This window comes from Gigantopelta aegis, unplaced genomic scaffold, assembly GCF_016097555.1.
Source record: "Gigantopelta aegis isolate Gae_Host unplaced genomic scaffold, Gae_host_genome ctg5947_pilon_pilon, whole genome shotgun sequence".
NCBI lineage: Eukaryota > Metazoa > Mollusca > Gastropoda > Neomphalida > Peltospiridae > Gigantopelta > Gigantopelta aegis.
Genome location: NW_024534733.1, coordinates 4,288 through 17,359, shown reverse-complemented (window position 1 = coordinate 17,359; position 13,072 = coordinate 4,288). Strand labels below are relative to the sequence as shown.

The 13,072-nt window shown below is 30.5% G+C and overlaps 1 pseudogene; it reads right to left on the bottom strand.

The window, feature by feature from the left end:
* Nucleotides 1-11,828: 11,828 nt before the first annotated feature.
* Nucleotides 11,829-12,293, bottom strand: LOC121366497 (annotated as a pseudogene).
* Nucleotides 12,294-13,072: the final 779 nt, after the last annotated feature.

The window sequence follows — 13,072 nt, the reverse complement described above, 5'->3', positions numbered from 1 at the left end:
TATATAGCAATGTCTTTTCATTTTCCCCAGCCCCTAAAGTTTTCTAATTTTGTTTGACCTTATGTATGTCTTGAGAGCCCGTGACGACAAAGTTCCTTTGTAAGAAGGGAAGAATAACACGTCTATGTCCCTCTGCATACGTACAACTACACAGTTTGAGTACAAATTATACTGTTAAAAAACAGGTAATATAAACAAGTGGAACGATTGTTTTTTAAATATATTTTATGGTTTATCACCGAACCAGAGATAATGTAGTTCTTATCAAATTCAACAACATTGTACAGCTGCTGTGTGGCGACTATTGCCTTCCTTATTAATATATTTTGATGGTGTATATATGTGTCCCACACAGCTAATGTACGATCCTATGTAACAAAATAAACAGATATAGTTTAAAATATAACCAGTCCACTAATTGATAGAGTATATAAAGTACACAGTTACAAGATTTTGTATAGTTATTAGCTTAGGGTTCCTGATAACATGTTATCAGGAACCCATAAGCTCACAAATGTGCTTTTTTATTTAAACCTAGTGGTACCTAGCAACAATATAAAATATAAAATAGTAGCTCAGTCATTTAATAAAAGCATTCTTGTCTAATTACAGAGAAAAATACAAGCATTTAATAGTAACGGAAATTATCCGAACCGACAGCTGTAAACTGAACCAGAAAGACATTTCTGATTTGTAAAGTTATGAATAAACAGAACCATATAATAAACTAATCTAATATCATGAATATGTACAAGAATGATTTTATTATATACTGATGCTACTATCATTATATTTTATATTTGTTGCTAGGTAACCCACTAGGCTTAAATAAAAAGCACTGAATATTCTCTTTAATAATATTTGTATAAAGGATAAAAATACATTTTATTACATTAATTCTCCACATTAGAATATCATTTCAGTTACAGATAGCTATTATTATAGTGTTTTACAAAAAGTACAGGTTATTATAGACACCTTTGATGAAAGTACTTAACGTTCTTTGTTAAATTGAAGATGAAGGACATTGTCTGAGTGATGTATAAGAGTATTAAACAATTTGTCCTGTCACCTATATCCACCACTCTAATAGATATAAAAAAATAAATCACTACAACATATACATTATATGTTACCTGATAGTTGAGTCAACTGATCCTGAAATAATAATGTTTTCATCATATTGTAGACATAAAAACTGACCCAGTATGGCCAGACAATACTTTGTGCATTCCAGTGTATTTCGATCCATATCTAGAATAATATAGTAATTATAAAATAAAAAGGGTAGACCAAAATCAGAAAACAATAGAAACTTTATAAACATAGAAAAGAGCTAGTAAAGGTTTAATAGCATTCTTATTAACAGCAGTCCATTTATATAGTACTGGTAACAGTCCTAAGAGTGGTGGTATATGTCAGCAGTAACTTTATTCAGATTAATTTCCTTTGGAAGTGATTATGCAACCATAGAATTGTTGAATATAGACAACCAAAGTCTACCTCAATTAGAGTTATTGGATATATCATATCAAATTTCAATGTACACATATCAGATTTTAATATTATATTACATGCATCAGATAACATTTTTAGTGAGAGATCTGGAAACAATGAGAGGTAGGGCAATAACATGTACAGAGATATACATCATAACTACCTTACTTAAAAAAAAAAAAAAAACTTACCGCTTGCTTAAAACTGTGTCATGCTAAAAGTATAGAGTTAATAGTATAATATCGGTACCTTAATTGTGCAGTCCTCTTAGTCCACACAAATACGTTTCATTGTCATACTGTAGACAATATACTCCTTCCGTTCTCCACTTTGACAGTCAATGCATTTAAAAGAGTACATTCATTGTTCCAAATTATCTTCCAAAGTCTATGAATTAAATACATATCTCATAAACTTTATATAATAGATAATTACCTGTATATCTTTTAAGATAGATGGTATAATCCTTTTAAAAGTAATTGCTGTCAGTTGGAGGAGCAGTTTTTCATTGTTAAAATATTGCCCCTACAAACAATGATAAGAGAGAGTAAATGAATAAGATACTAATCGCACTTGTTTCCTTGCTTATTAAATTAGTATTACGTACCTTATTACTATTATTATTATTATTATATATATTATTATTATTATTATTATTATTATATGACACCATCAACAGAAGGAGAGGGGGTGGGGGAACGAGCAAGCCACCATGGCAGAATTTACCCTTCCATAGAGAGATCAATAGGCATTGGAAAAAGTTATTATTATTATTATTTATTATTATTATTATTATTATTCTTATAATTATTGATCTGGTCAACAACAAACAGTTAGTGAGATATGACAAGTCTGCTACAATTATTAAAATCAAGATCAGACACAGGGCAAGCCATTTAGTGAAGTGCTTGAAACATGACTTCACGCACTGTTAAACTCATTACTAACACCATCATCTTAATTTCATTATTATAGCACAGATTCCATATGATATAAAAAAACCTTGCAACATTTCTCACAAATATATAGTATACGACTCTGACAACAAACATGTATGGTAAGCTAGAGAAGATCATGCTACTATTGATGTATTACAGAATTTTTTATGAACATGTGAAATTCAATTCTTAAAATGGCAAGCGAAGTATGCCTGGCATTCCTAAGATTCTTTTCAGTCTTAAACCATAGCCAAGTAATGAAGCTCTTATTGGCCTAGGTATATATTGTTATGTAACGTCTTGTTATACATATACATTTCTTAGATCATAGCAATTACATGTATTACAATGCACAACATACCATTGTCTTCTCTCAGAGAGTCCTTTCCAAACAGGAATAGTCTTGACATTTCACATGCAATGAGTTTTTTCATAACTTTTCCTCTGATATGATATGGTACCACTCAGAACATCCTAGTGTAAAGTGTTAAAACTAGAACTAAGGTACTATAATTGTTTGTACCTGCTCTGCTTTGCTTAATGATTCAGCATCCAAGTAAGAGAAAAATTGGGATGTTACACGATGGCGAACTTTAGAGGAAAAATTAAAGCATATTAAAATTCTTAAATTATATTATCTATCATGACATGTATTATTGGTTTGTTATATTTATATTTCTTTAATAATTAAGTTTGAAGGATATAAGTAAACAACTACAAACAAACCAAAACTTAACACAAAATACATCACATGTATACACTACATGACACACCCATCATTCAGCAAATACTTATATGAGAATTACCTTCCTTGTCTCCAAAAATAGATTCAAACTCTTGAATCCTTTGATCTATCTGATTGGATGTCCTGTCCAATTTGCTCTTCTGTGCAAAAGCTTTATCTGTTATAACGGAAACGTACATTATTACATGTACATTTACAAAAAATTTTACATGTACATGTATATACATACATGAATATATTGTAGATTCCTAAATACCTTTTAGTGTTTGAGCTTCATGTCCTCCAATTACCCTTGCGTTAATAAAAGTGATCAATGTGATTGATATTGTTTGTAACTGACCATAGTCTTTAAGGATAGCATATCCAAATGGTATGTTTTCTGTAGTTCCATTCAGCACATTAGCAAATACTTGTAGATTGTGATGATTATTGTGAACACAGCGCACGTATAGCCTTAAATAAAAACCCTTTTTATTTCTGACTGAGATCGTCCAACACCTTTAATAACAGACAAAGTTGAATCAGATATTACTTTCTCCTCCCACAGGCTGTGTGCCACACTGATTTAGAGGATGTAAATATAGTGAGAGGTTGCCATAATGATTGCGTAGAATATTACTGGCACTATCTAGAGGATTTGTTTGAAAAAACAGTCTGCTCTTCATTAGTAAATTTTTGATCTAGAGATATAATGATCTTATACAGAATGTATTTGTCATTCTTACCAAATGCAGTGAGAATTTCATTTCCCAAGGAGTTCATTTCCTCAAACTTGACAATATTAGTAGCAAATACTTTAAGTTTTCTGTAATCAAGTGATACTGCTGTATATATAGCAGTTAACAGTCTATCTTCTTATTATCCAATGAGGTTTCTATTCCTTCCAAGTCATCAAGCGTTTGTTCGTCAATACACCTTTCACTATACAATAACTGAGACATGTCAATAGGACATATCATAGCCTGTAACACTGCAGCATGATAGTGCCCAAGTATAGTGCTGGCTTCATTATCTGGTACCTGTATGTGCATGGGAAAAAAAAATGGAACATTTAAGAATATATAGAATTTACAGTTCATTGTAGTTGATGACAAAGTATATAATTTTTTTGTTGATAATCATAATGTTAGACTACTGAACAATTTATAATTATGTATATATCTGTATACAATACAAATTGTACTGGTAGAGGTATTAAATATGGTAAAAGCTCATGAGATAGCATCAATCCAGTTTAAAGTTACACTGAATACGAAAGTATATATACTCACACAATTGGTCAACATTTAACTTGGTCTTCGATATCTTAAACGCCATATCTAGAGAGAGCTATTGTTTACACGAATCAACATGACTTGGCTAATATGTATATCATGAAGGGGAGGGGCTGGGAGCCATCACAAGACTGCGCCCACGCCCTTCGAGCTGAGATATTAATTCAATAATTATTATAATTTTCAAGTCGAAAAAATTTCAGAATGATTGGAATTAATGGATAATTTTAGTCCTTTACAAAGAATGTAAAGAAGATAGTAGGGATGGTAGTACATCATCTCTAATAATAAACATATAAACAAAGCTATATATAATCAACAATAGCTTTTAATTATGTACTTTTGTAATCAGCTAACATTATGGATGCGATAAACTTTGCATAAAAGTTTAAATGAGTATTATGGAAATGCATGATATGTCCATTTTTAATTAGGCTACTTTATAATAGATTATTTTCTTTTGCATTTTTTTGTTTTCTTTTGTTTTCCTTTGTTTTCTTGTTTTTTCTATTGTTTTGTTTTTTTCTTTTGATTTGTTTTGTTTCAATTTCCATTCTTTCTTTTCTTCCTTTTTAAATTTAAATTGTTTTGCTTGTTTTTTTTACAGATTATATATTGCATGTAGTTTTTAAAATTAAAAAAACAATTGCGTTATAAATATTTCATATTGCTGATTGTATTTTTGTTTACACTATTTATACAATTAAAAAAACTTTAATTGTATTCATAGTTGCAAGTTGGTGAAAAAAAATTAAGAGAGACTGCGTTTGAGGAATTGTTTCAATTGTATTCGCCCTTATCATATATTTTTAGTAGTGGACTGTTAATAGTTTTAAGTATCCTCAAAATATTCTTTATATACGTCCATTCATGAACTAGCGGAGAAATGTTATCGTTGTCATATTCTATGGTATTATAGTTTAGCATGTTTTTTAGATCAATAGTTAAAGTCTCGTTCTATAACAACTAAATTCAAAAATCAGAAGATATTGACGAAGCCTCCAATAACTTCTAATAATTTAGAGCTTTCCTTTACTAACTACTGATAAAATATATCCAGAATGCTGTGGCATTAACATTAAACTGACTTTGACATCAGTTTCAATGGATATATAAGAATTAATGATATGAAACCGATAATCCCTTTTGTTTGTTGACTAGTGTTGCAAATTCTGAGAACATTTGTTGATTATAATATGCAATTTATATTGTCAAGTACTTTATGTAGTGTAGTAAGAATATAATAAGAAAATTAAACTGCATGTCTTAATAAATATTTAGTCAAGTGCTACAATGCCTTTTTGTGTTATTGCTGGCAAAAGAAAATTTATCTTTCTATTATAACAACAATTAACGTTTATGTACATCTAGTGATCTTTGACAATTACAAATAGTGCTAAGGTCACTCTTACCCTACTTACTTTACAATATGACTGCTTAATACAACAGACACATTTTCCCGCGACGTGTCGTATGACGTCTTGTGTTGTTTACGAAAACGTAAGTCCTAATAATAGCGATCTATTTCGAACAATTATCGACTTTACTAAACATTTCAACTGTGTAAAGCGCTCTTCGAAGTCTAGTTTTTCTAAAACTTGGTCAAAATATATAATGGAAGAATTAACTACAAAATCAGTAAGCGAAAATAGTGTGTAGTATAGTAGTGTAGTATAGTATATATATATATAGAACAACATAGTATATAACATAGCATCATGATAATTTAAAACTAAATTAGTAGTTTAAAACTGACTCATGAACATTTCTCAAACAAAATACATTCAAGTGTATGTATGAATTTTATATTAACACAAACACTCCAGCAACTTATCGCATATCAGACATCAGATGTTATAATTAACAACATTAATAGTAAATTCCATAGTACATTTACTACTACAATAGCATTCAAAACTGTACACGAAATTTACCTTACTTATTTAATAATTGGCTATATACATACAATTTTTTAACCATGCATATGCTGATTAAATCAACCAATCAATTTGACAGTGATATAGTATAACATCTTTACTGATGATACATTTAATTTTGATATGCTTTTTTATTGTTTCAGTATAAGGTCTTACTACCTAAGCTGGCCAAGCACTACAAAATTGTAGTCTTTTTTATGACAACCCTAAACACAATGCTTAGTCATTTCATATCTTTACTTCCTATTCCAACACACAATGCAGCTATTGGATCAGTTACAGTGTTAGTATGGTGTTTAAGTATGTACATGTTAGTGTCACTTATCATAACAGTTGTGGAATTTTACTTTACTAGAAAAAAAAACAAACAAGTCAGTAAAACAATAATAGCATTTAAAAGGATAAAAAGCTGCGTCTTCATTCTTTGGAGGCTTGTTTTTATTATTTTGCGGACAATGTTCCTATATTTTATACAAATACAGCGAAGAAACATTTGGATGCGACAGAGACTGTAATGATAAATTTGCTACAGTAGGTATTTTCTTCGGTATTACAGCATTGCTCTGTTATACAGCCATTCCTATTATGACAAAAAGATGGCTGAAAGTTCATATAATAAAGAGCAGTAATAAGATTCCACATAGTAAAGCAAAAGGGAAAAGTACAAGTAAAGGAGTTTGAAGCAGTTTGTAAAATGATTAAAAATACATTAGTCCAATAATTATTCTTGATACCTGGCTAACTCCAATTGCTAATCTCTCACTGCAAACTCCAGAATTTTGTCCTCAAAGAGAAATACTAGCAGCCTGGGTGGCATATGTAGTATATTTAGTTCTTTGGACTGTAATTTTTGTTTCTGATGCCTTTAAAGCCATTTTGTTAATAACCAAGAAAAAGGTTAATTATTGTCTAGTTGTACTCTTCATGCTCCTTTTATGGCTTTCATCAACACTCTTCCACTTGTTAACAATCAACAACCATTAGGATGTGCTACTCATTGTGACTTTTCTGTGAAGAATAAAACCATCAATGACATCAATTGCAAAGAAACAAGTAATCACAGTATACAATTTAGTTTTCTTGTTTTGATAGAAAGCATTACAATATTAATGCTAACGGTTTTAATTATCCATCTTTATCTTAAACACAAAGCTACTAATAAAGCACAACAAACAAAACAACCAATACTGAAGAATTTGAGATAAAAGATATAACCAGTATCATTGATTGACCTTATAGCTGCAGCTGAAAACACTGTTTGCATTAGTACTTTGTTTTTGAATTATATAATATACTGTATTAAATCTGTTTAATTTTTTCAATGCCTTTTAAATTAGAAGTATTAATTATGATATTTTTAAGATAATGATATATCAATTATATTTTTTTAATGAAGATACATGTTAGTTTAATACTTTTTACTTACTAATATTATAGTAATAGTGTTTAGATTAAAAATGTAGCATGTGCTTTTGTGGTTGACATTGAAGTAATACAAAAGAAGATGGTCTCGTTTCAGCACTCTTTACGTGAATAACATAAACAAGCTTTCATCACTTTAGCAACAGCAAGAGCTATAGGAATCATTTTTCTGGTACAGACAAACATTAGGCTGAGATTCTCACACTAAAACATATACCATAATATACATAAGGAGCCATGAGCCTGGGAAAGAGAGTGTTGTTTCATTTGTCACCACTTCATAATGAGTCTTGTGATTAAGAAGATGCATACAAAGCAAGCCCTATTGTCTTGTGATGGAATGGGTAGTGCTAGTGTGATCTTGTAAACACAGCTTGCATCATCATTTTTTACCACAAAACACTCAAAATCATTAGCTGTGTAGAAGGAATTTCGGTTGGTGCAAATTTTCGATAGATGTGCTAAGTCCTTTAAAATCAATATTTTAAAATTTATTCCCCCTAACCACTCCCTTTATAGTAACCGGAAACACTCCTTTCTATATTGTTTTATCATAACATATGGCTCTTGCTACTGAGAGGATTGTTAAGTTTTCTTTTGATGTGAAAAATAAACATTTACTATGTGACTTGGCAGTAAACGTCAAAAAACTTTCAAATATTGCTTCAAATATGGTTTTAGTATCAACATCATTGTCATATTCTACGGTATTATAGTTTATCATGTTTGGGATCATCTGTTAAAGTCTCATTTGCAACAACTACTTCCAAAAGTCAAAAGATATTGAAGAAGCCTCTGATAGCTTCTAATGATATCATAGAACTTTCTTCAACTAACTACTGATAAAATATATCCAGAACCCCTGGTATAACATAAACTGACTTTGATATCAGTTTCAATGAATCTATCAGAGTAATGATATAAAACGAGAATCCATTTCGTTTGTTGACTAGTGTTGCAAATTCTGACAATATTTGTTGATTATAATATGTAATTCATATCATCAAGTAGTTTATGTAGTGTAGTAAGAATATAATAAGAAAATTAAACTGCATGTCTTAATAAATATTTATTTAAGTGCTACAATGCCTTTTTGTGTTATTGCTGGCAAAAGAAAATTTATCTTTCTATTATAACAAACAATTAACGTTTATGTACATCTAGTGATCTTTGACAATTACAAATAGTGCTAAGGTCACCTCTTACCTACTTACTTACAATATGACTGCTTAATACAACAGACACATTTTCCCGCGACGTGTCGTATGACGTCTTGTGCTGTTTTACGAAACGTAAGTCTATTTAATAGCGATCTATTTCGAACAATATCGACTTTACTAAAACATTTTGTCCTCGTAAAGATCTACAGAAGTAGCAAGATCTCCTAGAAGGTGAATATATATTGACGCAAGGGTCATCACTTATATATACATAATTTAGCTTATGTGTACAGTTGAACACACTACCGCCATGAGCTGGTGTCATATCTATTTTATAACATCAATTATTCTGTATATATGCAGTGGATGTGTTACTGCTTCTGAGTATTATGTTTCTGCAGCTCCTAATGGAGTAGATTGTCCTCATACTGACCTACGTATACTTTGTTACAATCTCTCCTACTTAGCTGATGATTATTTATCTTACTTCACTGATGATACGATCTTCCACTTCCTAAACGGAAACTCATACTCTGGAAAGTACATTGGTGATCAGTGATGTAAGTAATATAACTCTACAGGGACTCTATTCTATAGAACAAGGCTTCCATGAGACAGTTATGCAATCTCCCTCAGTAATAATGTGTAGTGATTACAACAACAGTGGCATAGGATTTGTTAATAGCACAGGTATTGTATTAAAATCATTAACAATAGCAAACTGTGGGTTCAATACTTTTATCAGTAGCCAAGTACACTCTCGCAATGCAAATGTTAGCTTATTTTTTGTTCACATCAATAATGTCACAATGGAATGGGTATCAGTCCAGAATGGTTCAGGTTATGGACTCTGTCTAGTCAATAGTTTTGATGTGTCAATTGTTAATTCCACATTTGCCAATAATGGAGGTCCTAAGACTACAGGAGGTAATGCATTAATAGTCTCTGATAGCCAGAGTAAAGGACTTTTCAATGTAAATATTGTTAAATCAAATTTTACACTGAGCTTAGTAGCTGGTATGAATTTGTGGTATTATAGTGAAGTTAAGGTAATCATTAAAAATTGTAGATTTTCACACAATGTTGTTGGATATGGAGAGGAGTGTACATTCGATCACAAGGAAATGGTAGTATTGAGTTTCATAACAGTGCTTTATCTAACAATATTGCTCGGTATCGCAAAGGAGGAGTGTATATGAACTTATTTAAAGGAAGTGGTAGTATCAAGTTTGATAACTGCACTATATACAACAATTCTAATTTAGAAAGCAACATTAACAAATTAACTATTAACATCTGCTCAGGTTGACTGTGACCTTTGAAATCTGTTAGAGTTTCATCATTTCAATAGAAGACAATAAAAAGTAATCAGACTCTATAATAACTGCTTCACTGCACTTTTTATACTCACTTCATATAACTACAAGCCACATCAAGTTAGTAATAACATTTATAACAAATATTTATTCAGTTAGTGTTTTTACATAGAATATGTGTTATGTAACACTTTGCAAGAATTACTTGTATAGAGAATCAAAAAAGAACTTTGAAATTCTGTGAATGGGTTTAACGTGATTCTGAAGTAAAAAATTATACCATAACAGATTTAACATATTATATAAATAAATAAAGTCTCATATAGTCCCAGACAACTAAATCCAATAGACAATGGAGTACTTGTATGTATGCATGGTAACTATCAGTAACATAGAAATGACCTATACATTAGAATACAACCATTAATACCACTATACAATATATATGGTCATTAAAATATGCTTAACTTACAGGTTGGTCGATATATCATAAATCAAATGACACTTACAGAAGTGAAATTAAATTAACTGATAAACTTGGTATACCATATTATATTTTATTATACTATTTAATAAACATAAGCAATTATGATAGAAAGAACAAGCAAAGTGAATAATTAATACTTTTTCACAAACTTACTATACAGTATTGATACTAGTACTGATACTATCCATACTTTCATTGCACTTGTGTACTTGATTTTTGTACATAATATAATAACATATTGATATCCTCTTGACCTCGGTCATCTGTCATTAAGAAAATGAATATACATATAAAACCAATCAAATAGTGTGTCATTAAAGTGAAGTATAGTGCAGAATAATTAGACATGAATTAATAGATATGCTGATGATAGTGTATATTGACTTTGCCTGTTACAAGAGGCTGATCAAATAGTGCATTAACGTGAAGTATTGATTAAAATGGCAAGGCTAGTCACTGAATCTGTCAGAAAGTGATACTTTCGCTGGAATTTATAAAGATGGGAATATGATACAATTGCTTACCTTTCGCTTTTTTGCATTTATCTGGCAAATCCTTTGTAGTATCTCCCCCTATGTGTATTCGAGTACAAAACTCAGAGGGTTAAATTTACTGGCTTGATTGCGGCATCTCACTATGGTCAGTGTGGTGATAAGTTGACTTAATTCATTGATATAGTCACAACTCATTTTTGATAAGAATCATGAAAATGACCAAATCAGCACTTATCTTATAACACCATTGTATATATAATATAGTATGTAGCTGTTAACTAACTTGCACATCCATTTAACCAAACCTATCTCCAAATAGTAATTATGTGCTAACAAGCTGTGATAGACACTCCCTTCCCATCCTTTATAATATCATTGTTAGGTATGAGCATGACTTCAAAATAATGTAGCAATGAGAATGGAATCATTAGTAAATAATATGAGATTACACAGTCTTATAAATAAATGTATAGAATAGTTTTTATTCACTTTGCATCAGGTATGATTATAAGTGAATCAAATAATAATACAACATTGTTGAAACTTTAATTTTTATAATTATATATTCATGGTGGACAAATATTCAGCTATAGTATCGACAGCTTTTATTACAATTGCCAGCCTGTGAACCTTCAGGGCAATGTGCAATAACAATGGCTGTCTTTGATGCCTGAAGTGTGAGAGAACCATAGTCTTTACGCTTTGCATAGACTACTTCCTTATCTTCCTCACGTAGAATTGAAATTTTATCCCTTCTAATACAATTCCACTTGTCATGAAAGAGGCAAAGTCTTTACTTTTGAAACATTTAGCAATCTCACTTCTTCTTGATGTGAAGGCTATACAAAATATTGTCAATATTTATTTAAGAGTTAGATTTCACCTTTATTTTATTGCCACCGTTATTAGTAGTCCACTGAGCTCCTCCATCAGTCCTATAATACAAGCTTTATCGACATGTACTGTGCCTTTTGCATCTTTGCTTTGAGCAATTAAGTTGTCAATATAAGAGTCCCAAGACATACTTCATAGATCAGCTGCAGTAACTTATAAACGGAGAAAACCAAAGTAGACTAAGTATATATTAGAGCCACGCCCAGCTAAATATACTGGGCGTGGTATATAAAAATATACTGTAAATGAAAATTGCTCGTAAGAAAAAGAATAATAGGAAAAGAATTACTGACTTTTTTTAAGTTCAGAGTACCTAAATTAAAAAAAAAAGATCAATAGTTTTAGTCAGTATAGCCACCTCTTTCTTAACAACAATGGAATTTAGGTGACCAATTTGAAATGTCATATTTAGCACTGTAAAATGCTGCAAAAGAAAATTCCTACTAACTTCTGAATTCACACTTTTTAATGATAGTAAGCACTTTGTATGTAATGCCAATGAAACATATGTATAACCAAAAATCTCCTTACAACAAGGAACTGGTTTGTCCTTGTTTTATATAACTACACAGCAAAAAAAACACAAGGTTAAAACTACCCGCAATGGTTGTATAACTACAATACAAATTGGTTATTAACCTACATGTAATTGAAGTGACACTCCTGGGTAACTTTAACTAAAATGGGTTAATGTAACTAAGTTGGTTGAAGCTACCATGTTGACTGACTGTTACTATAACTAACACCAGAATAACAATGTAATCTAGTTATTAAACAAATTGGTAAAAGGGAGAAAAAAGCAATATTAGTTTACATAACATAGCGTTTTAGATAAATATAAGTCAAACCATCTGTTAGTTTATATAAATATGACCATGATAAATATTTGTAATTAAATAAATCAGATA